The sequence below is a fragment of the Aotus nancymaae genome, unplaced genomic scaffold (assembly GCF_030222135.1).
Source record: "Aotus nancymaae isolate 86718 unplaced genomic scaffold, 86718_ANA_hifiasm-v0.15.2.pri h1tg000008l, whole genome shotgun sequence".
Lineage (NCBI taxonomy): Eukaryota > Metazoa > Chordata > Mammalia > Primates > Aotidae > Aotus > Aotus nancymaae.
The window spans coordinates 56,486,665-56,514,271 of NW_026988419.1; the positions used below are offsets into that span (position 1 = coordinate 56,486,665).

General features: G+C 40.5%; 1 long non-coding RNA gene across 1 annotated transcript in view; it reads left to right on the top strand.

Annotated features, from left to right (window-relative positions):
* LOC105730615 (uncharacterized) overlaps nt 1-27,607 on the top strand; it is a 267,850-nt gene that overhangs the window by 95,482 nt on the left and 144,761 nt on the right. Inside the window, exon 2 of the long non-coding RNA XR_010341457.1 lies at nt 25,817-25,899. This is a non-coding gene — a long non-coding RNA (uncharacterized LOC105730615). The remainder of the gene's footprint in view (nt 1-25,816; nt 25,900-27,607) is intronic.

Consider the following 27,607-nt stretch of genomic DNA (forward strand, 5'->3'; position numbering starts at 1 on the left):
ATAATGGGAACTTCGGAGAGTGTCAGCTTTGGCAGTATATGTGTTAGAGTAACATTACGGCTGCTATAACAATAAACTTAAAATACCAGTGACTTCACACAACAGAAGTTTCTCTCTCACTCAGATAATAATCCAAAGCAGATGTTCCTTATCGGTGGGAGATTTTCCTCCATGTGGTGATAAAGGATTCTGCCTTCTTGAGGCTTGGCCTTTCCCTATGGCTTCAGAATCATTTCCAGTCCCCAGAGATACTGGAAAAGCCACAGCCACTTAGAAACTCTACTTTTGCTCATTTTCCATTGGCAAGAACTTGTCACATGACCCAGCTAGATGCAAAGGAGGCTGGGAAGTGCAGTCCCTGGCCAGGCAGCTGCATTCCACAGTATGGAGGGAAAAACAAAAAACTAAGGGACAGCCACAAGAAGAACAGAAATGAATTATCTCTCTTCTCTGTTTTTTAAACAACGATAGTAGAACACTTGGTAGGAAAATACTGATGGACCTACTGAGATAAGCTAGAAAGAGAACAAGGAGATTTGAGAGTTTAACGGCTGGGATATAAGCAGATCCAACCTCCTGTTTTTCAAGCAAGAAAACATTATATTGTTTATGCTACTTCTCATTTTCAGATCCCCTATCGCAGTGTGATTTGGTTCATTTTCTTACCCTTTTTTTTTCTTGAAGTAATCATAAAAATTAAGTCTAAAACAAATGCAATTCTTCAGACGGCAGGTTTGGTTGCCCTTTAAGATACCCAATTTACAAAGCTCCTTTTAATGGGTGCCATCTTACAGCTGAGGAAATGAGCCACTACCATGGAAGTCAGATTTGTTAGCTTTTTTGCCTGAATCCCCTCCATTTTTCTCCCAGCCTCAGTGAGCACAGTTTCTTTTCATCCTAATATGGAGGGGGATAAAATGAAAGGAAATTTTTCCTTAAACCAATAGTGAAACTTTCCAGTTGTGAAGCTCTTTGAAACACAAACTAATTAATAAACACAACTCTCTTCCAAAGCAGTAAGGACTGCCGTTCTCATTTTTCACAGCTGAGAAGGCTGCAGTTAAAATAGTTTGCCCCAGGCTGCGTACCTCGTCTGTGGAAAAACTTTGAGGCACCAGCCCTGTATTCTCTCAGGATGGCATGTTGCCTCTCTAGAGAGTAATTGGCTTTTATATGGGTTGTAGCTAACAGTGACTTCCTCAATGACTCCACAGTGCCCCTGGCACCAGCTATGCAATTAGTAATGCTCTTGTCACAAACTGTGAGTGACCCACTAAAGAAAAAGTAACTCACTGGATGGCCCTATCTCTCATAAACACTTCTTCTGGAGATTGAAGAAATAGTTTTGCCATCAGAAGTCCCGTGCTAAACTGGGAATCCAAAAAATTATAAGTATTTGTTCATATCCTTATGGTACTAAGACCTGAGGGCCAAATTATTACTGCCATTTCACAGGTAGAGAAATTAAGAACCAGAGATCATTGCTCCCAATGGGAAATCATTGCAAGTCTCTCATCTCAATGCTATCATTTTGTCTTATCTCACTAAAAGACGTATGCTTGTATACAACAGCACTGCAGCTATTTCAGTAAGAACAAAATTATCACAGGTGACATTATTGTGTGAGAGTTTGCCTTGACCACACCTTTTATGATGGAATAATTGGTTCTGAATTGTATCATAGATGCATAATCACAAACTGGCCTCAGTGGTGGTGGAATCTGTAGCCAATCTGGGAAGCCCAAAATGCTTTTACTATACCCACGGTTAAAACATTTATATTTACAATACCGTATTATAGTTTGCTTGTGAAGTATACATCCTGTCATAAACACTGGTGGCTGTCAAATATATAAGAGAAATACCTAGGCCATAGATCTTTACAGAATCTTTGTTTTCCCTTCTTGAAGCATATGCTGTTTATGTAACTGAGAAATTAATCATCATGAATCAATCCAGTCAGAACACTCTGGGTTAATTTTCATTTGTGACCATGGTGAGATTTAATGTTGATGTTATGAAGCTGGACTCAATAGAGCCAATAGCCACATGTGGCTATTGAGCACTGCAATGAGCTAGTACAAACTGAAACATGTACGTGTAAAATGCACACCAGATTTTAAAGACTTCATATAAAAACAAAATTGCAAAATAACTCATTATTTTTATATTGATTCCACATGGAAATGATAATATTTTGGAAATACTGGGTGAAATATAATAGATTATTAAAATGGATTTCACCCGTTTTTTGTACTGTTATTATGTAGCTACTAGAACATTTAAAATTTTATTTGTGAATCACATATTTCTACTGGAAAGTGCTGTTAGAAAATTCTCTCCTTTCAAGAGCTTCCTAAATTGAAATCTTATTCAATCATTCAGTCCCCCAGACCACCAGCAACAGCTTCCTGCCAAGTGCACAGTGTATTAGGCAGTTTGCTTTGCTATGAAAAAATATCTGAGGCTGGGGAGTTGATAAACAAAAGGGGTTTAATTGGCTCATGGTTCTGCAGGCTGTACAAGCATGGCACCAGCATCTGCTAGGCTTCTGATGAGGGCCTCAGGAAGCTTGCAATCATGGTAAGAGAAGTGGGAGCAGGCACGTCACATGGTGAGAGCTGGAGCAAGAGAGAAGGGGAGGTCCTAGACTTTGAAACAACCACATCTCTCATGAACTAATTGAGCGGGAACTCATTTATCATCAAAGGGATGATGCAAAACCATTCATGAGGGATCCGCCTCCATGGTCCAGTCACCTCCAACACTGGAAATCAATTTCAGCATGAGATTTGGAGGGATCCAAACCATATCACATGGGAAGAGAATATTCAAGGGAGAAAATGTTTCCTGGCTTTAAAATCTGTCTTAATTGTTTTACTTTCTAATATTGGAAAAGACACTATAAAGTATTTTTCTCATCTCTCTCCTTTGACTAACTCCTACATGTCCTTCAAGACAGCTCCACATCACTGCCCCTGGGAAGCCGTCCCTCACTACCACATCCCTCTGTTCCTGGCCATCCAGTGGCATGAAGATGACTGGGTTAGGTGCTCCTATTCTGTGCTACTCTAGCCATATTATAATCCTGTCTCATTAGAATCTACTTGTCTCTTAAACCCATTTCCTATTAATTCCTATAGTCACAATCTGTCTTTTATTTTTATATTTCCCTTATGTGGTACCATACCTGGAAACATTTCACAAACAATCATTTGTTGAATGACTGCATAACTGAAGAACAAATAAATAAAGATAATTCTTGGCTGGGCATGATGACTCATGCCTATAATCACAGCAATTTGGGAGACCAAGGTGGAAGGATCACTTAAGGCCAGAAGTTAAAGACCAGCCTGTGCAAAATAGCAAGAGCCCATCTCTTAAAACAAACAACAACAAAAATTAAAAGAATTAGCTGGGTATGGTGGTGCATGCCTGTAGTCCCAGTTACTCAGGAGACTGAGGCAGAAGGATGGCTTGAACCCAGGGGTTTGAGCCTGCAGTGAGCTATGGTCATGCCACTGCACTCTAGCCTGATAGACAGAGCAAGCCTTTGTCTCTAAAAATAATAGTAACACTGCTTTAGTTGACATTGTTATTTCAGAATTATAAATTATAGTAGTTTACTTTATTTTTTTTTGAGTCAGGGTCTCCCTCTGTCACCCAGGCTGGAGGGCAGTGGCATGCTCACGGCTCACTGCAGCCTCGACCTCCAGGGCTCAATTGATCCCCCCACCTCAGCCTCCCAGGCAGCTGGGACTACAGGTGTGTGCCACCATGTCTGGCTAATTTTTTTTGTATTTGTATTTTTTGTAGAGATAGTGTTTTATCATGTTGCCCAGGTTGGTCTTGAACTCTTAGTCTCAAGTGATCTTCCCACCTTGGCCTCCCAAACTGTTGGGATTATAAGCTTGACCCACTGTGCTTGGCCAGTAGTTTGCATTTAATTGACACTATAAAAAGTTATGTTAGTTGATTCTCATAAATGTATTTGAAGGAAAATACTTCATCATTTTATTAACCACAATTCTTTGTAATTACTCTCCCTCAACTCAGGAGTGCTGTGAAAATTATATCAATGACTACAAATTGCTATGTGAAAATTATAAAGTAAAACTGCATTTGTATTTGTATATTACAAATCAACTAAATTGATGGTAGAAAGGTTACTGGTGATACACATGAAGCATTTGCTGGGAATTGAGAAGGTGCCTATTATAAAATATATCTGGGGTGTCATATAATTTACTGACCAAACCCAGAAACTTTGAGAGTTAATGGTAGTGCTATAATATTTATTCTGGGACAAAAAGCATAAATGGGACTATCAGGAACAAATCAGGACATATGGGCACCCTAGTTTTATTAAATGAGAAACGTTTCTTGGGCAAGTAGCCCACGGTATAGATGTAATGGATGGGCTGTCCTCACAGGTTGATAGGAAGAAAGGGACCCTCACTCTTAATGGAAGTCCCACGAGTTAGAATCAGCAGTTACAAGATTCTGTCTTTTCTGCTGGCCACTCTGTCACGGGTGGATGAAAGCTTTCAGTAGTCACCTTCCAGACAGAGCAACTTCACGAGTCCTGTGAGTGGCAGCTCTATCACTTTGCCCATCAGCTCGCAAACTCAGAAAACTGCTGAGATGGATCTGTTCTGTTGGGTGTGGGGAGAGTCCTTCCTTGATCAATGCTTGATGAGGCAACTCTGTCCTCTTGCTTTCTGTGCTCCCCATCAGAGAGGTTGGAAAGGGAGGAACTGTAGAGCTGCAGCTCACTAAGGCCACTAGCCTCTGTCATTGTTCTCTTTGTTCCTCCTAGCCTTGGGGAAAAACTCAAAGCTATGTTATCTTGATAAGAGCTTTCCATTAAAACCAGTGCATACATTATTATTATCTCCTGAGAGATAAAGAAATGGAGGCTCAGAGACATTAAGAGATTTGCCCAGAGAGAGAATCGTGGTGGAGACTTCCGAGGCCCAGGCTGGGGCATTTTCTACCCTAAAACACTGCTTCATGGAAACACCTCATGAAGACTGCATTGCCTTAATTTAATTTACAATATAAGCTTGAATGTTTCCAGAGAAATAAAATGTGACGTTCACACTTTGTTTCCTACAGGGGTGGTTACCCTGTACCATTCCTTAGGTTTGCTGTCTTTGGGCAAATGTGATTCTGCACACTTAATAATCACAGCCAGTCTAGTGGAGGCCTTTGCTGCCTGAGAGCTCCGTGGATGCCGACCAGCATTATTTAAGTTTTCATTCAAACTCTCCTTTAGGGTGACTTCTGTGCACCTGAAGTGCCCGTTCAAGAAGATCAACAAACGGCTGAAGACAGATTTTTCAGCCAGAGGAAAGAATTATTACCTTACCATCAGTCTAATGAAAACAGAGGTGAAATACCAACCTGCACTAGATAAACAGCCCACCAAGCCATCCATCACATTCAGCTGCACTGAGCGGAACACCCTAACCGATTTCACCTGACTTTCCTGTGCCTCTCGCAGACAGGCATTCACAGTATCGGAGAGCTGGGACCTTTTCCGGCAAGCTTTTGTCAGAATAAAAACCTGATCAGGAATCCTTTAAGCCATTCCCTCTCCCAACCTAAATTTCCCTCTCCCTCTAGCTATGAACAGCAATAGCTTCTTAAAGACTTGCTTCTCACTCGCAAGCTCTGCCAAGCTGGTGTTCCCTTCCAGGACTTGGTTTCTTTCTTTCTTTTTTTTTTTTGAGATGAAGTCTTGCCTCGCTCTGTTGCCCAGGCTAGAATGCAGTGGTGCCCTCTCGCCTCACTATAACCTCCACCTCCTGTGTTCAAGTGATTCTCCTGCCTCAGCCTTCAGAGTAGCTGGGACTACAGGGGTGCTCCACCATGCCCGACTAATTTTTGTATTTTTAGTAGAGATGGGGTTTCACCATGTTGGCGAAACTAGTCTCGAACTCCTGACCTTGTGATCCACCCGCCTCAGCCTCCCAAAGTGCTGGCATTACAGGTGTGAGCACCGTGCCCAGCCTTGGTTTCTATTATTGGATCTACACAGCACCTCCAATGACAACTCTCTTTTTCAGAACCTCCTAGTTGATAATTAACATAACCATTCATTCAGCAGAAACACCTGCCCATTACTAGGCTCTCTGGGTATAGAGATACAAGGCCCCATCTTCCAGGAACTCAAAGTCAAGAGAAAAAGGCAGCTTGCCTACATACAGACCTTTTCTTTCGTTTTTCACTTATATCCTCACTCATTTTGCCTTAGCAACGCTGAATCAAAGAAATCAATGCACATTTTGTTAACAATAGCCTGCTGTAGAACATGTTTGAAGGGCTCTAACAAATTGGGCTGATGTCTGTTGATCTTCGAAATAAGGAATCAAAATAGAAACAATAAAACTATGAAATAGATTTGTGGAATGCTTCTGATGTGAAAGCCACTAATCATATTTTGTTTAATACTTATGGAAAGCCCACAAGATTGTAGTATCCCCAATACATAAGTGAAGAAATGGAGCCCAGTCTAAGAGTATAGATCTAGTGAGTAGCAAAGCCACTATTTGGACCCAGGTATCTTTCAGGATTTTCAGAGATGGTCGTACTGTATCTGGTTAATTCACAATAAACTGATGAGTAGAAGAAAATTTTGACTTCCCACAGTGGAGGACATCCCTTTCTGGGGTGCAGAATACCATGCTCCTATCCATGGCAGCACCTTCCTTGTATCACATTTTTATCCAGAAATCTGCAAAGGGAGAGTGAATAGTATCAGAGGATCTTCCATACAGACTGTGGTGACAGATGAGATGACACTTCAAGTCATACACATATGCACACACACACACACGGACATGATCTCTGGTGACGGTAGTGATCTCCCCTTCACCCCCATCGCCATCTCTCTATGGCAATTGTACACAAGTCACAAAAGTCTGGCTCTTTGATTATTTACTTCGTGTTCCAGTACAGATCATCCATTGTGAGCTTCTTTCCTTAGCTTGGGGCAGGCTATATTCCCAGTTAAGTATGCTTTGTAAATTAGCTCCTTAGTACCTTAATGAGTATGACTTAAAAAAAAAAAAAAAAGCAAGAGGTTGTGTGACTGAGTTCTATGGTTTAAAAAATTTTTAAGAAATGCAAATGTAAACAAAGTGGAATCGGCATTGTGACTATGGAAGATTGTCCCAAACAGATCTGAGAAGCACTGTAGGACTCATGTTCCTTAGGACACTGGGATGTACTCCTGCCTCTTCTGAAATCACATTTTAAAAAGGTAAGGAAACATTCTGCCTCCTACAATTATGCATGTATTTAAGTAACTTTATGCTTAGAGAGCAACTACTTGCCCTACTTCCAAGCTTCTGAGAGGTACCTCCATGTCACCCCCAAGAACCATCTAGCACTTATTTATTTCTATTGCCTCTAACACTTACACTTAGTAGAGGAATAAACTTTTAAGTAATCATCGTTTTACTGGAATCACCGTGTCCAGTCATATTAGCATCTCACCCATTGTGGTTGCTCCATAAAATGTCAAACGAGGAGTTGAGATTTTGAACTTTTCTTCTGTGGTTGTGAAACTGGGATCTAATCCAGCTGTCGGGTCAAAGACAAACTTCACCTGCATTGTTTCAGATCCATCATGAGTACGACGTGCAAAGATAAGGTTACACCCAGTGAGGTGCTGACACATAGGAAATCGAATCAACCCAAGGGCCGTGTTAATTAAAGCAGAGCTCTGCCAAGCAAGGCTTATCAACTGAAGGGGCCAGAGACTCCCTAAATGTCGCCAGCTCAAGATCAAACCCAGCGAATCCTTCCCCTTGGCTGCGAGGCACTCAAGGACCTGTTTGAAGTACAACCTGAACTTTGCTGGCACTGACCCAAATGCCTACACAGGGCTTTGATCATGTAGCTCTAAGTGCCACAGGATTTCAGTACAAACTGAGGCTCACTAACAACCACAGAAGGTGGAGATTAGAGGAAAGCAAGGAAGACCCAAAACTTCAAGCACGTGCCAAGGAGATAACACTGTGTTGAGAGACAGTTGATACCCTATGAACAGTGCTTTGAGCTGCAGTTCAGAACAGAGGCATCAACACCTCCTCCACAGATACGGTCTTTTTGCATTGCCCTCTTGTGTTTTGTATGTTAACATTTATTTCTCTAGTGCATTTGTGCTCTCTATGCAATGTGCTGTGACAATAAGAGAATTTTGATATGGTCTAGATTCTGGACAAACATCATGATTTGTTCTTCTTTGTTATGATGGAATTCAAACTAAGCCCTACACTGGAAAGCTGTTCTCATGATAAGTTTACTGGTTTTGGAAATGGATGTGGTATTTGTCTAGCTCTTATGTTTTGTGTATCTTTTTTCTTAGGAGGCTCCATTCATGGGTTCAGTGAAGGGCTGGGAGCCAAGTGATGAGAGAAGGAAAGCTGGTGTGCGTGATGTATGCTGATAGAGCAAGGGTGGCCAGGGGTGGCCGGGGGAGCCCGTCAGCCGTGCTGAGTGACATTCCACACAGCCTCTGCAGACGTCCTGTACAGAGGGCTTTGTGGCACCCATACAAGTTATGAACTCTGGAGGCTGTAGCTATGAAGAGGTATTTCAAGAAAGAAATTCCTTCTGCTTGCATCCCCTTTCTGGTGCATCTAATACTCTTTCCCTGTGCATGAAGGAGTTTGTATGGCTCTAAGTATCACCTGATGAAATAGTTACTTTAGGCCGGGTGCGGTGGCTCATGCCTGTAATCTTGGCACTTCAGGAGGCCAAGGTGGGTGGATCACTTGAGGTCAGGAGTTCAGGACCAGCCTGGCCAACATGGTGAAATCCTGTCTCTACTAAAAATACAAAAATTAGCTGGGCATGGTGGCACATGCCTGTAATCTTAGCTACTTGGGAGGCTGAGGCAGGAGAATCACTTGAACCCAGAAGGCAGAGGTTGCAGTGAGTGGAGATGGTGCCACTGCACTCCAGCCTGGGTGACAGAGAAAGACTCTCTCTCTCTCTCAAAAAAAGAAATAGTTACTTCAATTGCTAGTTAGTTATACTAGTAGTGGTCAAAGAATAGTGCCTCTGAATGACTAGATGAAAACAATAAGAAAACCACAACAATTTTCTATGTTGTCATAACTGGATAATCATTCAGGGTGATGGTGGATTCTAAAACTTCTTTGATAGCTGAAGTTACCTCCTTTCATGTTCTTTTACTTCTTTGCATGACTCTCTTGCTTAACTATGGCAATCTGCATAAGACTTGCATTTTGCCTAAGATGTGCACATGTTAAACAGGGAAATCTTTCCCCATTGCTTGTTTTTGTCAGATTTGTCCAAGATCAGATGGTTGTAGATGTGTGGTGTTTTTTTCTGGGGCCTCTGTTCTGTTCCATTGGTCTATATATCTGTTTTGGTACCAGTATCATGCTATTTTGGTTACTGTAGTGTTGTAGTATAGTCTGATGTCAGGTAGCAACTTTTTGCTTAGGATTGTCTTGGCTACATGGGCTCTTCTTTTGTTCCATATGAAATTTAAAGTAGTTTTTTCTAATTCTGTGAAGAAAGTCAATGGCAGCTTGATGGGGATAACACTGAATCTATAAATTACTTTGGGCAGCATGGCCATTTTCATGATATTGATTCTTCCTATCCATGAGCATGGAATGTTTTTTCATTTCTTTGTATCCTCTTTTATTTCCATGACCAGTGGTTTGTAGTTCTCCTTGAAGAAGTCCTTCACATCCCTAAGACAAAAGTCCCTCGTATTCCTAGGTATTTTTTTCTCTTTATTGCAATTATGAATGGGAGCTGACTCATGATTTGGCTTTCTGTCTATTATTGGTGTATAGGAATGCTTGTGATTCTTGCATATTGAAGTTGCTTACTGCTTAAGGAGATTTTGGGCTGAGGCGATGGGGTTTTTGAAATATACAATCATGTCATCTGCAAACAGAGACAATTTAACTTCTCCCTTTCCTATTTGAATACACTTTATTTCTTTCTCTTGCCTGATTGCCCTGGACAGAACTTCCAATACTATGTTGAATAGAAGTGGTGAAAGAGGACACCCTTGTCGTGTGCTGGTTTTCAAAAGGAATGCTTCCAGCTTTTGGCCATTCCATATGATATTGGCTGTGGGGCTGTCATAAATAACTCTTATTATTTTGAGATACATTCCATCAATACCTAGTTTATTGAGAGTTTTTAGCATGAAGGGGTGTTGAATTTTATTAAAGGCCTTTTCTGCATCTGTTGAAATAATCATGTGGTTTTTGTCATTGGTTCTGTTTATGTGATAGATTACATTTGTTGATTTGTGTATGTTGAACCAGCCTTGCATCCCAGGGATGAAGCTGGCTTTATCGTGGTGGACAAGGTTTTTGATGTGCTGCTAGATTTGGTTTGCCAGTATTTTATTGAGGATTTTCACATTGCTGTTCATCAAGGACATTGTCCTAAAATTTTCTTTTTTTGTGGTGTCTCTGCCAGATTTTGCTATCAGGATGATGCTGGCCTCATAAAATGAGTTAGAGAGGAGTTCCTCTTTGTCTGTTGTTCGGATTCGTTTCAGAAGGAATGGTACCAGCTCCTCTTTGTATCTCTGATAAAATTGGGCTATGAATCCATCTGGTCCTGGACTTTTTTTGGTTGGTAGGCTATTAATTATTGCCTCAGTTTCAGAACTTGTTGTTGGTCTACTCAGGGATTCAACTTCTTCGTCGTTTAGTCTTGGAAGGGTGTATGTGTCCAGGAATTTATCAATTTCTTCTAGGTTTTCTAGTGTATTTGCCTAGAGGTGTTTATATATTCTCTGATGGTAGTTCGTATTTCTGTGGGATCAGTGGTGTTATCTCCTTTATCATTTTTTGTTGTGTGAAAACTGGGTAGTCATATGCAGAAAACTGAAACTGGACCTCTTCCTTATACCTCATATAAAAATTAACTCAAGACAGATTAAAGACTTAAACATAAGACCCAAAACCATAAAAACTCTAGAAGAAAACCTAGGCAATACCATTCAGGACATAGGCATGGGCAAAGACTTCATAACTAAAACACCAAAAGCAATGGCAACAAAAGCCAACATAGACAAATGGTATCTAATTAAACTAAAGCGCTTCTGCACAGCAAAAGAAACTATCATCAGAGTGAACAGGCAACCTACAGATGGGAGAAAATTTTTGCAACCTAACCATCTGACAAAGGGCTAATATCCAGAATCTATAAAGAACTTAAAAAAATTTACAAGGAAAAAAAAAACCCTATCAAAAAGTAGGCGAAGGACATGAACAGACATTTCTTAAAAGAAGACATTTATGCGGCCAACAAACATATGAAAAAAAGCTCATCATTACTGGTCATTGGAAACTATCATCAGAAATGCAAATCAAAACCACAATGAGACACCATTTCAGGCCATTTAGAATGGCAATCATTAAAAAGTCAGGAAACAACAGATGCTGGAGAGGATGTGGAGAAGTAGGAATGCTTTTATACTGTTGGTGGGAGTGTAAATTAGTTCAACCATGTGGCAGACAGTTTGGCAATTCCTCAAGGATCTAGAACCAGCAATCCCATTACTGGGTATACACACAAAGGATTATAAATCATTCTACTACAAAGATACATGCACATGTATGTTTGCTGCAGCACTGTTCACAATAGCAAAGACTTGGAACCAACCCAAATGCCCATCAATGATAAACTGGAAAAAGAAAATGTGGCACATATACACCATGGAATACTATGTAGCCACAAAAAAGGATGAGTTCATGTCCTTTGCAGGGACATGGATGAAGCTGGAAACCATCATTCTCAGCAAATCAACACAGGAACAGAAAACCAAACACCGCATGTTCTCACACATAAGTGGGAGCTGAACAATGAGAACACACAGACACAGGGAGGGGAACATCACACACTGGGGCCTGTTGTGGGTGGGGGGGTTGGTGGGGAGATAGCATTAGGAGAAATACCTAATGTAGATGACGGGTTGATGGGTGCAGCCAACCACCATGGCACGTGTATACCTGTGTAACAAACCTGCACGTTCTGTACATATACCCCAGGACTTAAAGTATATATTTTTTAAAAAGATGTGCTTATGATCTGCATTTTGCATAAGATCCCTGGGTGGGACTTGATTGTGTTGGGATCCTTTTATTTAACAAACTTTTGATAACTGAACTTTGTTCCACTTTGAATTACTATTATTGTTTTAAATCATTAAAACTGTCATTTAAAATAGTCTTTAAAGCAGAAAAGGACACAGCCTAGTCTGTCCATCTATTTGGATCTTCCAGTCTGAAGCACACATATTACATAATAACAAACAACAGTCCTCTGTAACCACTTGGTTAAGTGATGATCAGTGTCCTTTCCCCACTGCCCTCAATTCCTTTTTGTTTCTTTTTTTTTTTAAGATGTGCACTTTTATTCAACTGGTCTCAAGTCAGTGTACAGGTAAGCCCTGGCTGCCTCCACACCTCCACCCACTCCCACAGAGACCAAAAGCATTCATACATTGCAAGTTAGGGGACAAAAAATGGGGGCCACAATGGCTAATTATTCAAAATAAAAATTAAAAAGTATTAAAGTGAAGATTTAAAAAATTTCGCATTACGTAATTTACATGAAAGCAATAGTATCACCTCCCCTGTGTGGGGCTTGGGAGAGGACTCAGCCATTCTCCTTAGAGAGAAGTGCGGTGGTTTGTCCGATGGCAAGGGACTTGCTGTTAACAATGCATCTCGCGATATTTGGAATGACTATTTAAAAAAGAACACTGTACAATCAAAGTCCTTTTTGTTGTGTCTCTGCCAGGTTTTGGTATCAGGGTGATGCTGGCCTCATAAAATGAGTTAGTGAGGAGTCCCTCTTTTTCTATTGTTGAAAAACCCATGTGGTTTTTGTCATTGGTTCTGTTTATGTGATGGATTACATTTATTGATTTGTGTATGTTGACCCAGCCTTGCATCCCAGAGATGAAGCTGACTTCATTGTGGCAGACAAGGGGATGCTCACTCCAACTGACTGCTGTCACTTTCACCATTCCAGTTTTTAAATCCTGAGGCAAGCTCAAAACAAACAAATGAAAACAAAAAATAAAAATATAAAGCCTTATCAATCCTATCTTGCCTTTTGCAAAAGTTAAGCTTTCGCAAGAAAATGATGTAAGTTTTCACAAGAAAAGGGTGTAAGTGACAGTCTGCCTAGAGGCATTTGCAGTGGACAGTGGAGGGGCCAGACTCCTATTCCTGCTTGCTGATCCCCATCTGCTGGAAGGTGGACAGTGAGGCCAGGATAGAGCACTACCTCCGATTCTGACTTCACTTCCTACCTCCCCTCTCCTTGCTCTTTATGCTCCAGCCCCAGTGATCTGCTGAACGTGCCAGGGCACACAACAGGGACTTTGCACTTGCTGTTTCTTCAGTCTCATGGCTCCTCTCCAGCTATCTGCGTGACTTGTCCTCACTTCCTCCCGGTCTTTGTTCAAATGTCATCCTCTTAGTGAGGCCTCCCCTGGCCGCTCTGCCTAAAGTTCAGCTTGTACCAGGCACTTTCTGTTCTCCTTCCTTGCTTTATATTTCTCCTACATATTTATTGCTATACTATAAACATATACATACTATATTTTTTAGTTTTGGCTCATTTTAGTGTTGATCTCCCCAAGCGAAATGTGAGGACAGCATTTTTGTTTGTTTTGCTCTGTTGCATTAGGGCACGTGGTATTTAACATAAATTTTTGAGTGAATGAATGGGGGCCAGGCTCTCTGCTGGTCATAACTGATCAAACCTGATCAAGTCAAATATGGTTCCTCATTGCAAGAGGTTTATGTCTCATGAGGATGGCAGATATTTAAGTAATTAAAATAAAATGTGTCCACACATAAATCTGCACACAGATGTTTATGGCAGCTCTATCCACAATTTCCCAAATTTGGAAGCAACCATGATGTCCTTCAGTATGTAAGTGGATAAATAGGCTTGAGTACATCCAGACAATAAAATATTTATTCAGCACTAAAAACAAATAGCTATCAAGCCATGAAAAGATGTGGAAGAAAGTTAAATGCATTTTACTAAGTGAAAGAAGCCAATCTAAAAAGGCTATATACTATAATAATTCCAACCATATGACATTCTGGAAAAGGTAAAACCAGGAAGACAGCAAAAAGATTAGTGGTTCCCAGGGCTTGGGGGAGTGAGGGATGAATAGACAGAGCATAGAGGATTTTTTTTTCCAAAAAAAAAAAAGCAGTAGAACTACTCTGTATGATACAATAATCGTAGATACATGTCATTATACATTTGTCCAAACCATAGACTATGAATGAATCCTAATGCAAACTATGGACTTTGGGTGACAATGATATGTCCATGTAGGTTCATGAATTGTTTTAAATGTACTACTCTGGTAGGGGATGTTGATAGTGGGGGATGTTGATAACGGGGGAGAGGCAGGGGCATATGTGAGATCTCTGTACCTTCCCTTCAACTTTGCTGTGAAGTAAAATCACCTAAAACAAAAATCTATTAAAAATGTGCAACTAACTTGTGAGAAAATCTAAGTGTCTCCAAGATCATGAGTTTGAACTTGAAAATGGCAGTGTCTATATTAAACAAAAAAGCTCACTGTGTGAGAGGAAACAACAGGAGAGCCTAGTCTGGTCTTTCTGTAGATGTGATGTTTACATCAACACTGGAAGCTTTATGTGAGGTGCCAGTTCCAGGTGGCTGGAGCTGGGGCGCAAAAAGTGAGAGGGGTCCAGATGTCCAATGAAGCTCAAGGTGGCAGGGGGTGGGGGTGGGGGTGGGTGCAAAGGTCTGGCATGAAATCTTCAGGAGACTGAGCAATGGGGAGCCGTGGAGGGGTCTGAAGCAGGAAAATGACATGACAAGAATAGTATTTTAGCCAGATTTGAGAGAAGCAAGAATAAAAGTTAAAAGGAAACAGATCTCAGTGCGTGCAGACTGTCAAATCTGTCCTTGGAGAACTGGTTGACTCTGGGCAGACAAAAATAGTAAGCACATAGACTACAAGTGGAAGTTTCCTGGGGTTCTTATAGTTCTGGGAACACTGAGCCCATCCCTGCTTCAGCATTTCACTTACTACGGCCCCCTTACTGAAAACCTTCTTTTCATCCATTCACAGCTACTTATCCTTCACAAATACAGTTGCAGTCCACCTCCTCTGGAGAACTCTTTCTGTCCCATTGGTATTTCTTTCCTTTGATCTCCTAAAGCACTAAGGTGTACATCACACAATTAAGCACTTAATGGTCTACCTCACTGAATAATCTGATACCTTAGTACCCCAAGTAGAATGTTTTCTCCTTACTAACAAAGACTCCACACCATCCACCTCCTCTCCACCTACCAGGTTCTTCCAAAATGTACGAATTAATTTAGGTCCAGATTATTGAATATAACCTGGCAGTTTGCAATCTTAGAATGACTTTGAAGAGTCACACTTTATAAAGAGGACATCTGGGCATAAGTAGGTCATCAGGGAAAGCCAGGAGTACTGAGCTTTAGAGTTATTATCTAACTATAATTTAGTTGAGTGACCTCACGCCAAAAAAAAAAAAAAAAAAAAAATCAGAAAGCCCTCTAAGACAGTTGAGCATTTGTGAAGAACAAAGGTAGAATATCCAAAATGGAAGAACAAATCTTAAATATTGTCCAAAATTAGGCAAATGCCACATGAAAATACCTAGTAGAATCTCAAAAACAAACTTCAGTGAAATTTGGTCAACCATGTAGATGACCACAAAACTCAGTATGATCAGTATTGATATCAAAAATAATGGAGTAAAATACATAAAAACAGCTCTATTTCTAGAGTAAGATATCAGAATATTTCCTTCCTTCCTTGTCTCCCTCCTTCCTTCCTCCATTCCCTCCTTCCTTCCTCCTCCCTCTCTCCCTCCCTAACTGGTATTGAGAATATTATCAATAGACCTATTAACAATTACTGCATTCATGTATTCTTCCAGTGTCTTTTTATTGGCTGTCAAGGACCATTAAATGGATCAACATAAAATAGTGTGCTACCTCTTGACTCCAGTTTCAAAATCTCAGTATATTTCAGTAAACTATCTCTTTAGTGAGAGTGATGACGTTTGACTACAAGGTCTTGTCGAGAGTGACAATGAATGGGTTCCACATTGCTGATCTAGATCAAACAGTTTGTCAGATGTTACAATATGCTTATGCATTAAAGTTATACTATGCAGCAATCACCCTAAGTTTATTTTGTGTCAGTTACAGTATGATGGGGATGCCAATCACATAGCTCTTCTTACAGGTAGGTTAGCATTTCTATTCTAGGTCCCTATATTCAAAAGAGCTCATAACTTGATCATAAAAACTAATCATGCAATGAATCTTGGCATATAAAAGTCACTTCTCAGAAGATTTAAAAAAATACAAATAAGAAAAAAGTCCCAAGTGCTTTGCCATTCTGATGTTACCCACAGGCCCCAGAGTGAATTAGCAAGTCAGCAAGTCCTTTTCCCTTATTGTTTTCTTTCTCTAAGGAAATTGTGTACTTCAGGACCTTTGGGTCAGTTTTTAGCCTGACTTGTCTGGAAAAGGGTATCACCTGGAGGGAAAGAAGTTCTTTTCCAGGCTGGGAAATATAGTGAGACCCTGTCTTTATTAAAAAAAAAAGAAAACTTTAAAAAGACAAAATCAGCCAGGCATGGTGGCTCACACCTACAGTTCCAGTTACTCGGGAGGCTGAGGTGGGAGGATCACTTGAGCTCAGGAGTTCGAGGCTGCAGTGAGCCGTGATGGTGCCATTCTACACTCCAGCCTGGGCGATGGCAGAGTGAGATCCTGTCTTTAAAAAAAAAAAAATAGAATTCTAATTAAGTTCTTTTGTGCTACACAAAGCTATTTTCCTTCAGGTGGTGATGGAAGGAGGGAAGGTTGGCTAACGCTGAAGTCTCAAGTTTGAGTTCAGGGCTGTATTTCTGAATATCAACCAGATGCGATTGAAACTGTTCATTTAGATGCTCTCTCTCTTTTGTTTAAACAACCTCTAAAATTTTATGTAATGAGAAACTGAGAACAAAGATTCAACCTTGTTTTTCCCTAGCAACTGTAGTAACAGATATTTACTGACAGCAAACTGTTCCAGATACTTTGTGAACATAAGGCCATTTAATACTCATTTTAATCTTGTATAAAGACACCAGTTACTGCCTTTATTTTATAAATGAGAAAACTTGGGTTCAGACCAGTTAAGAAACCTGCCAGAGGTCAGACACTGAAGTTGCAACCCAGGAAACCCAGGCCCATGATAAGTTAAATATGTGTGTTCTATTAGACATATACACTTTTTAGCATGACATACAAAGGTAGGTCATGCTAAAAAGTGCCAATACATAAGTGGAACAAACTCCTCACAGTTAAATATATACTCTAAAGGCCTTAATGTTGTTAACATACAAGTGTCTAAATGGCAACTGCTAGGGCTCTTCGGGGCTAGGCCCAAGTAAATGCTGATATAGGCAGCCCCTCCACTTAGCCCGCCCATTTTTGCCCACATTGTCTTTGCCAATTTCTGTAATCATCTCCAATTCTTAAAAAAGTCTGTTGGCTGGTGTGGTGGCTCATGCCTGTAATCCCAGCACTTTCTGAGACCAAGGTGGGTAGATCACGAGGTCAGGAAATTGAGACCATCCTGGCTAACATGGTGAAACCCCATCTCTACTAAAAATACAAAAAAAAATTAGCCGGGCACGGTGGCACCCACTTGTAGTCCCAGCTACTTGAGAGGCTGAGGCAGGATAATCGCTTGAACCGGGGAGGCGGAGGTTGCAGTGAGCCGAGATCGTGCCACTGCACTCCAGCCTGGCGACACAGTGAGACTCTGTTTTTATTTATTTATTTATTTTTAAAGTTTACTACAAGAGTTAATTGATCTTGATGGCTGGTGGGTAGCATTAACTCAAATACAGAAATGCTCTTGCTCTCCAAGATGACTCCTATTTTAGGGCCTGGCCACCAGTAGGCTAAGCTTGGTGGGTTATCCTCAAATGATGATCTATATTCATGTAAGGTGAACTTGTCCTCAAACAGCTACTGGCTATTAAAGTTTAATTTTGATCAGATCCTCTTTCAACAGTTAGTAGTAAAATTCCAACTCACTGGGTTTTCCAGGTTTTTTAAAAATCACCTTTCCTTTTCATGGTTAGTAATTTTAATTGGAGAAAGAAAAAAAATCTCAAATGCACAAAATATTTTAGCATGTTTCATCTTTTTAATAATGTATTTATTTTTATTCTAAGTCCAACAGGCAAAGACCAAGTCAATTTCAGTATTTGGCACAGAGCCTGCTGCAATATTGATGATATAATATCAATCCTGATTATAAGATACTCTGTTATCATTATGTGAATATTATTTTATAAGCTTTAATAAGATGCTTGAGCATTTAAGATGAATGGTTTAAAGTCTAAATTCATATTCATGCCAAATATGTAGGACATATTTTTCATAATTGTTCTTGTCCCTTGGGTCAGTAATACATTTTATAATCATCATAAAATTTCATTCTTAATTCCCTTTAATTTATCAGAAGGAAAATATGGATGGTTATTGCCCAATTAAAATACTCCTGATGCTTTTAAGGTAGGTATTATTGGGGTTTTGGAGTTTCACTGAAGACAATTTTAAAAAGAGCAGCTGCATGACTTCAAAGTGTTTTTAAGTGCTCTGAATTTTCAGAGCTATCCAGCTGTTTAGCAATTCCCTGTCCCCTGTGTCCTGTTCTCGTATCATCTGTGATGTAATCAAGGAAAGACTGGAACATTTTACCCACATGAAAGGTGCAGGAGCATGTGACTAGAGACGGAATTTTCTCTTGGTACCTAGAAAATCCATTCCAATACTTATACACACTTGGCTTACAGGGGCCAAGAGCAGGACCTAGGAAGAAGGTCACCAAAAAACTTGAGATAAATGCATGAATCTGAGTCTGACTCCTTGCCTAGACATAGTACCACTTGCTTTGCAAGAGACATAAGAGGTGTGCCCTTGGAATGGATACTTTTTGAAGGTGTTTGCTAAGGGCATTTTCTCTAGACGATTCACATGATACTGGCTAGAAAGCAACCTGGTAGGTGCCCATACACAACCCAGTAGAGCAGATTCTGTTACAAAGGCTACAATTTCTTCCAGAGAAATTAAATGAATCAAAGGGATTAATATCCATAAAAGAAAACATATAGTAAGAAAAAACTTCATTTCAATTTATTATGAAAAAATTACAAACAGAATTCAGCTTGACCCTTCTTCCTTTGATGCACTTGCTTTCTACTTTCTTCTTGATTTCATCAAGGTCTTAAGCCATAACTGTATTGAAACCTATTTTTATTTTATTCCCCTCACTTATCAAAATATTGCAATTTTATATACACGTGTCCAGTTCTCTGAAAAGAAATCCCCCAAAGTTCATAAGCTTCTAAATGTTTACTTAATATTAAGATGAAAACACTCTTAAGGAGGGATACTGTGAAGATGCCTTATTTGTGTCTAGGCTTTCAAACAATTGGTGTTCCTCTCCAAAAAGAGGAGAGCCTCTGCAGTGGGAGCACAAGGATTAGCTGGTGGATATGGTGAAGGCAGACAAGTTTATTGAAACGTGTTATAGTTTACAAAGAGCTTTGGCACGCACATGTGGTATCATTTGGTAAAACTCAGCAGACCGCCATTGCTAGAAGCAATTTACAGTTGTCTTCTAATATACTGTTCATTTGTGAATGATATTTTCTTTTTAAATAGGCAAATTTTCACTTGAAATATTGAAGTGTAGGATTCATATCATAAAAGTGATAAAGTCATGCATTCCTAAGTAAAAATAACACCACATTCTTCAAAGGACATTTGTTTGTTTATTGCTTAAATGGATTTCAGCCACTAGGGTACATTTAGTACCAGTTGCTGTGTTTGCTCTAGCCTGTGACTCGAATGCCTGAGCACTAGTTACTCCGGTTCTAAAGAGCTATGAATTTTGATATATGGCTCTACATTATGAAAGCTTACCTCTTTATGGCTTCAACCAGGTGAGTATATGGCTCCAGGCTTTTCTTTTAGGCTCTTTGAGTTAGAGAAATGAAGCTTGGAACAGGATCTGCAGGCACTGACTTGTAGAGGAGGGTCCCAGAGCTGCAGGTATCACGCATTCAATGAGCTGGGAAACTCTGGCTAGGGAATGTGGTCACTAAGTCTTTCAAAGTAGGAAAGGAACCCCAACTGTTAAGGCAGCTAGCCAAGCAGGTGACAAACTGTTGTACTTCAAAGACAGGAAATCCCGTCAAACGTTAAATTGTAAGGACACAAAATGACCTACATTCAGGAAAACAAGGAGTCAGTAACTCCACCTCAGGCTTGTTCCAGTTTATTGGAGTGTGTCTGGTGGGTATTAGCTGGTCCTAAGGATCCTATTCTAAGTAGATGGCAGCCTTTTCCACCAGAAACCCATATTTTCAACATCTTATTTTAAAAAAGTCATTTGAGTTCACATCAGATTGAAGTTACTATGTAAGGACTCTCTCTGGGCCAGTTTTCAACCTTAAAATTAGTCTAGTTTAAAATTACAATTACTCAAGATGTTTAAGAAATCTTACTAAACATCAAAACTAAGAAAAGGCATCAGTCTACAGTGTAGCCTTAGAAAACAACTGAAGGATTGCTTAAAATTGGAAAGACACCCTAGAGGTGCCCCAATATCAAGGCAGAGGACTCCCCAGTGGTTTTTCCCAGCTCAGAAGGCAAAGTCTGGATGGATTTCCTGCCAATTCCCAAAAGTACCTAGGGCTGTGGATACAGCAGTTTGAACCATGTGTCAATGCCAAATACTTGTCCAACTGGCTTGGAATAAAGGGAGGGCTGGGGGTGGGGATGGCTGAAGGGGGCAGAGAAATGGCATATGCTATTTTCTCAAGGCAGAGCCTCTGTCCCCTAGTACTCGAATAATTAGTGAACAAATGTGTAAGTGGGAAGGAAATGGATGGGTGAAAGCCAACCTCATCTCAGGACTAAAAAGTTGTCCTTCTGTGCTTACATTTTCAAAATGCAAATAATCCAAAAAGCATTGATATTGGAAAATTCCTGGGAAACCCAAAAGCTTAACCACATTCTGTAATTTTATTAATTTAAGACTTTTCAAGCAGGGAAGTCAAACTTAACTCTGCTTCCAGCTTACAAAGTAAGTCAACTTATTTTGTATGTATAGCTATAAACTATTTGCAAGTTTCCTCGGTCAGGTACTCGGGATGAATTATGAATGGAATTAGACAGCCTGACTTGGAATTTCCTCACTTTTACTGGTCTTTAAACAAGATTTTTCTACATTCATATGTAATCGATGGAGCCAACACATGAAATGGCCCTTCACATAAAACACTCTCTTTTAGAGTAATTTTGCAGTTAAGGAAACCTAAATATGAACTTCTGACGTGGAAAAGGTAGTTTTTATGTGCTATTTAGAAACTGATCTGATGAGCTGACCACAAGATTTCTGTCAGAAGCTGAAATTAGGATTATATTTTAAAACACAACTGTAAATGCTTGCTTTCTTTCATAAATCCAATCTGCTTCTCATATTCCTAGCCTTAGTCACATTGAAAATATATAAATTTGGTATTTGGTTATTGAGTTTTAAAGTTGCAAGGCAGAATCATTTAGATATTCATAAATATAGAGCGTAAGAAAATCCTCCCTGAGTGCAAGACTACCTTTAAAATCATCATCCAAAGGAGTGAATGCCATACCTCCTGATTTAATCTTGGCTATTAGCTATTTCATACCTTAATATACATTCTTCCATATTAAACTTGCACTATCTTAAAACTTTCCTACAAACTGGCATGTCTAAATTATATGCATAAAAAAATAAGATGAAGATCGATGCTAAGTTTTCAAGAGAGAAATGAATTTGGATTGCTTTTTACACCAAAAAGGCATATGTTCAGATTTATCCCATGTATACAAAAAGATTAGTATATTTCTCAACTGTTGATGCAGAAAGTAGTGTGGAACAAATTCCAATAATTTTTATCATATAGCTGATATAGCTAAATATTGGAACATTTAAAAGAAAAGTGCTAATTAAAATACATATACAATTTTCAAAGTTTAAAAAGCAGTTGGAAAAAATACTTCTACCACTTAGAATACAATTACCAGCACAGTTTAATAGTCTTACAGATTTCAGTAGTAAAATGTGTTTAGAAACATCTTATTTTTTTCCATTCCTTCAAACATTCAGTGGGCTTTGAATATAATTCTACTTTCTTCATAATATATTAAAGACTATCCACCAGATTGAGAGAACTATCTATTATGGTAATAATTTTTGTATCTGATTATAGCATTTTTTGACTATGGAAAATACTCTCTGAATTCTTTTGGGGGGAAGGGAAATGGTGTAGAAAAACTACTTTTAAAACGCGTTTCTATCTTCATTTAAAATATATAAATTCTCAAATTTCTTAACAAAAAGGTTTGATCTCACTATGTTATATAGACTGCATTTACGAGCTTGGAAATCCTGTTCTCTCCATTAAACTCCTTAAACAGGATTATATTAATCTTACTTAAGAAACTACTTACAGCAAACATGTGGCTCAAAAGAATTAAAAATAATAGTTGCAATGTTTTAATATTTATGAAAATTTTTTTTGAAATACAGATGAACTTAAATCTGAAAGTGAACACAGAAAAAAATAATGCAAGTATAAAGTTTCCTTTTGAAACTTTTCCTTTAAATATTTATCATACATTTCCACATGCAAAACTTTTAGTGTAAACTATTGAGAACATCCTAGCAAGTAAAACATTTGTTTCTGTATGTCCACAAGAACTTGCTGTACATGTGCAGAGGCAGCCCTGGCCTACCATATCCACAATTGCATCTGCAGAAGGAATGGCTCCATGCCAGTCACTGAGTGTCATCTGCCCCTTCCCCAGGGGCAGGGACATTGAGTCACAATGAAATTTTACACGGATTCCTTTAAATTCTGTTTTCCTTAGGCTCAAAGCTTTGATAGTAAATGTCGAACCACACTGAAGTTGACTTGTTTGCCTTTTTAGCTAGCCTCACTGCTCTCGGCTATTTCAAATTGCAAATGACAATAAACAGGTGGGTTTTTTAAAATCACTAAAGAACATCCCTTTTCATATGACTCATATAACAAAAAAAAAGTCTAAAACATGCGCATATATTTCCCACTGTAAATTAGTTATATTTATTTCAGCCTTAAGTATTAATAAGAAGTGAATATTGCTTATTGAGAGATGCTTGGCTGTTCCATTTGCTCTTGAACATTGACCTTGCCACCTCAAAACTCAATGTCCTTGCACTTAGTCTAGAAAATTAAAAATGCAAGTCGTCCTCATCGTAGTAACCTGTGCAGGTCTCTACAAGAGACTGAAGGATCTGCGAGGTAACTAACTTTAACTTACTTCTTCTAGGCTTTATTAATGAGTTTATAAAAAAAAATATTAACTTTCCGGCAAGATGTGGCTAATTCTTAAAAGCAGCTTAAAACTTTGGACATCCCCTTATAAAAATGATGCCACGAAATGTGACACTGCCCATTTATTTCCCATTTCACTTAACGCATTAATACTGACCCTTCGGACAGCAGCGGGGGCATCATTTTGGAGCTGCAAAGCAAGACGTGGCGCGTTGATGAGCTAAAAAGCACCCATCTTTCACTGGGCCCCTTACCAACATCTCTCTCCCTAGGAGACAAATACTTTTCAGATTTCGCACCCCTCTTTACAAACCTGAGCGGGGCTTTCGGGGAAGGGGTGGCAAGACTTTGGTGAGAGCTGCTTGTCTTCAGCAAAGCGAGGGCCGGCTGCAAAGGCGCAGGCTGGCAGTTCGGGTCATTTCCTGCCGGTTCCCGAGTCTCCTCGGAGTAGCTTGGAGAGGAAATCGGACTTCTTTTCCAGGCGGAGTCTCCACGATGGGCGCAGGAGCCCCGTGCGTGGGTCGGGATCGGGGCCTGGGAGAAGCGGGGACCCAGTGGCTCGCCCTCGCCCTCGCCCTCGCCCTCGCGCCGCGGTCACTAACCGGAGACAGGCGCGCTGGGTCGGGCCCCAGGCGGGCGGCCCAGCGAGGCCGGGAGGGCTAGGAAGAGGGGTCCCCGGGGCCGCGGATGCGCTGAACTCCGGGGAGGGGCTGGACAGAAGAGAGAACGCGCTCCCGGAGCCGCGTAGTCCAAACCCGGACGCACTTGAACCCGCGGAAAAGCCAGTGGCCGGCGGCCTTCGGAGCGCACCCGCGCCCCGCGCAGAACCAGACGCCGCCCTCGCCCGCTCCTCGGCCTCCCTTAGCGGGGCGGCCGGTCCCAGGGCGCTCGCTGAGGGCCACACCCCGTTCCCCGAGTTTAGCACTGCCCCGGGCAGGGCGCTCTGCTCCCGGCCCCCGAATCTGAGAGCGGAGACCGAGGGCTGCCTGCGGCAAAGCTCGACTTACACTTCATTTTCTTCCGATTTGGAGAAAATGTCACAGGCGAGAGCGAAAAAAAACTCTAACTGTAAATATGATTTGGAGGGGGGCGAGGGCGCGGCGTGTGCGCGGCGGCGGGCGGCGGGCGGCGGGCGGCGCGGGCACCCTTGCGGGGATTCCCGGTCTCTCAGCGCGCCCTAGTGGACGCCCTGCCCTTCGCTGGCTCTGGGTGCTCGTTACAATCTGCAATATATTATTTCTTCCGAAGTATTGACAATGTGTGAGACTCCAGTAACCCCGGAGCTCTCGTCTGTAATCAGCACATTTATTCACATTTAGGGAGAAAAATCCGAATTAAATCCCCGTGACCCTGGTTGGGTTACAGTGTCATTTTCCCTGGATCCTCTTTTAAATCCACTCCACACTGCTTCTCTATTACATGCTAATTTAATTTTACTGTGGAAGATATTTTCAGCATTTGCTGAGGACAGTAAATTTTGTAGTTTATGTTATTTCACTTTTTATGACTTTTTAACACTTAATAAAATTTTATTAGAGCACTTTTGTGTTTACAAGGCCACAAAACTCTTGGCAGGTTGTCAGAAGTCCTTTTTATTATGATCCTACTGATATACTGCGAGTAATGAAATAATCATGTCCAGAAATGTATCAAAGGCCAGAGGGATTATCCCACTTAATAGCTCCACAGATGCGCCCAGAAGAATGTGGACACACGGCAGGACGGACTGAAAGGCTGCGGGAGGAAGCAGGCAGCCCCCATCCTGGCTTTACCATTTCGGTTGCTTTCCTAAAGGCTACATGCAGGGTCATGTGACTTTCCGCGGTCTCAATAAAAAAAAAAAAAAAGAATTTATTCTATTGCAAAATGTGCTTTTCTTTTTATTCTCCTTGTGCAGGCATTTAAGGCTGTTCTAGTGGCAGTGGGGCTGGCTGTACATATCCATGTCAGTCACCGCGCCCGGCCCCACTTTCTTCTCATTTCTAAGTGTACTTTCGTGGCATTTAAGCAGCCGATGGTGACAGTGGTGTTGAGCAGCGTTGCTTCCACAGCCCACACTGAAGGCATTGGGAGGGACCCAGGAGGGCACAAGGTGTTTTAAGGCCCTTTCCCACCTGCCAAACACCTTTTGCTGTTGCTTTTTGGTTTTATTTTGTTTTGCAAAACAGGGGAATAGTGACTTAAGGACTAGGCTTTCTGCCTTGTGCCAGAGAGCCACAGCACGCTGCTTTTATTTTTATTTTTTGGTAAGACTTGCAATGAGAGGGACTTAGAATATAAAATATTCATTTCTTTTAAACAAAACCATTTCTTTTTCTTTTAAATAGATATGTGATCATTTAGCACACGGGTGTTAAGTTCATTCTTGCTGCAAAAGAAGGCCATTGTATCTCCTGACCCTGAAAGCAAGGTGGGTGGCTTTGTTTTATAATTAAGTTTTCTGTCTTCAGCTTCATATTTCTCTTTCTCTGTTATTTCCTAAAGAGTGTGTCAAAGTGATAAAAAGAGGTGAAGAATGGACTCATAAACAGAGTAATTTTGAAATTACTGTTGGTGCATCCACAGCACGTGTTCTTCTAAACTTTGGCTTTTTAAGGATTTCAGCTGGGTTTTTCACAAGCGTGTGTGTGTGTGCGCGCGCGCGCACGCGTTCGTGTGTCTGTGTTTCATGTTCCAACATATCACATTAGGATTTTGTAATCTGTCACTGTTTAAAGCAGCCTCTGGGAAGCACGCCTCTCTCTGGATTGCCTCCATTGCACATGTGTGTTCTCTCCCATTCCAGAAACACAGAAGGCTGCTCATGAGGCTCTTTGATTTCAACTTCAAGGGAGCGGTTTAGTTTTTTGTATGTCGTTTGCTAACCATGGACAAAACCTAGTGCCTGGTCTCATAGTCTCCTGCGTGTCTGTGATGGTCTAGATTCTGTAAAGAGTGTCTGAAGGACTGCAGCCCTCCCTTTAAAAAAATTATGTCCTGAGATCATTTGGGCAGCCATTGATCTCCTTTTCTGATATTTTCCATTTGCAAATATGAGTCAATTTTTCTTTTTTTCTCTTTTTCAAATTATTTCTCTAACAGTTGAAGAACTAAGAAAGAAAGTGATATTAGGCTTGACTAAACATTCTTTCTTCATTCTGCTTGCTATTGATGGCTCGTTTTCTTTCCCTTTTACCACACGAGACATGAGACATGAGACATGAGACTGAGCAGAGGAAAAAGATTCTGATCTTAGCTCTCCAAATTCCAGGTGTTTTGCATAAGATAATTTATGCTCAAGTTCAGGAATCAAGAGGAGCATATTAATTTTCATTCTGCTATGAAGTGACAGTTCAATTTTATGAGTAATTTATGTCTAGGACAATTTAAATAATACTTAAAAGCCTGCAGTAGCTTTCAAGTTAGAAATCTGTTGTGTTTGATTATAAAGTAAACCTCCCCTAAGGTAGATCCTTCTAATGCATCAAAGTATGTTTTTAACGCCTATTCAAAACAGCAAGAGATTGGCTTACATATGATAACTAATGACACACAGCTTGGTTAATGGAGGGCTAACTAGTGTCCACAGGGACTTTACAGTCCCTTCTCAAGTCTTCAGTGATGAAAGGAAAGAAGAGAGTGAAGCCTCACTCTTTGTATCTAGGGAATCCATCTTCAAAAACAGGAGTAAAGGAACCACACAAGAAGCAGTCAATGGTCGCCTCATAAGACAAAGTGCTGTTACAAAGTAATAAGGTATTGGTATTATTGAGGCAGACCCTAGAACCACTTTGCTTGGTTCCAATCCAATTCTGCTATTACTGTGTGGCCCTGGACAAGTTATGTAACCTGTCTGTGATTAGTTTTTTCATCTGTAGAATGAGACTGATGCTAATACCCCCCCACACCTAGTTTTCTTGAAAAGTTAAGAGTTAATTCATATGAAATGCGGAAAACAGACCCTGAGTGCTTCCTAAAAAAAACCTCCAGGAAGACTGACATATCCCTCACCTAGCACAGTGCCTGGCACGTAGTAGGTCAATCAATATTTGCTGGATGATTGTTGAATATTGTTTCACTGACTGCCCTAGTTGGTTCAGATATGACCCATGAAGTGATAACGGAAGCACTCAGCCTCA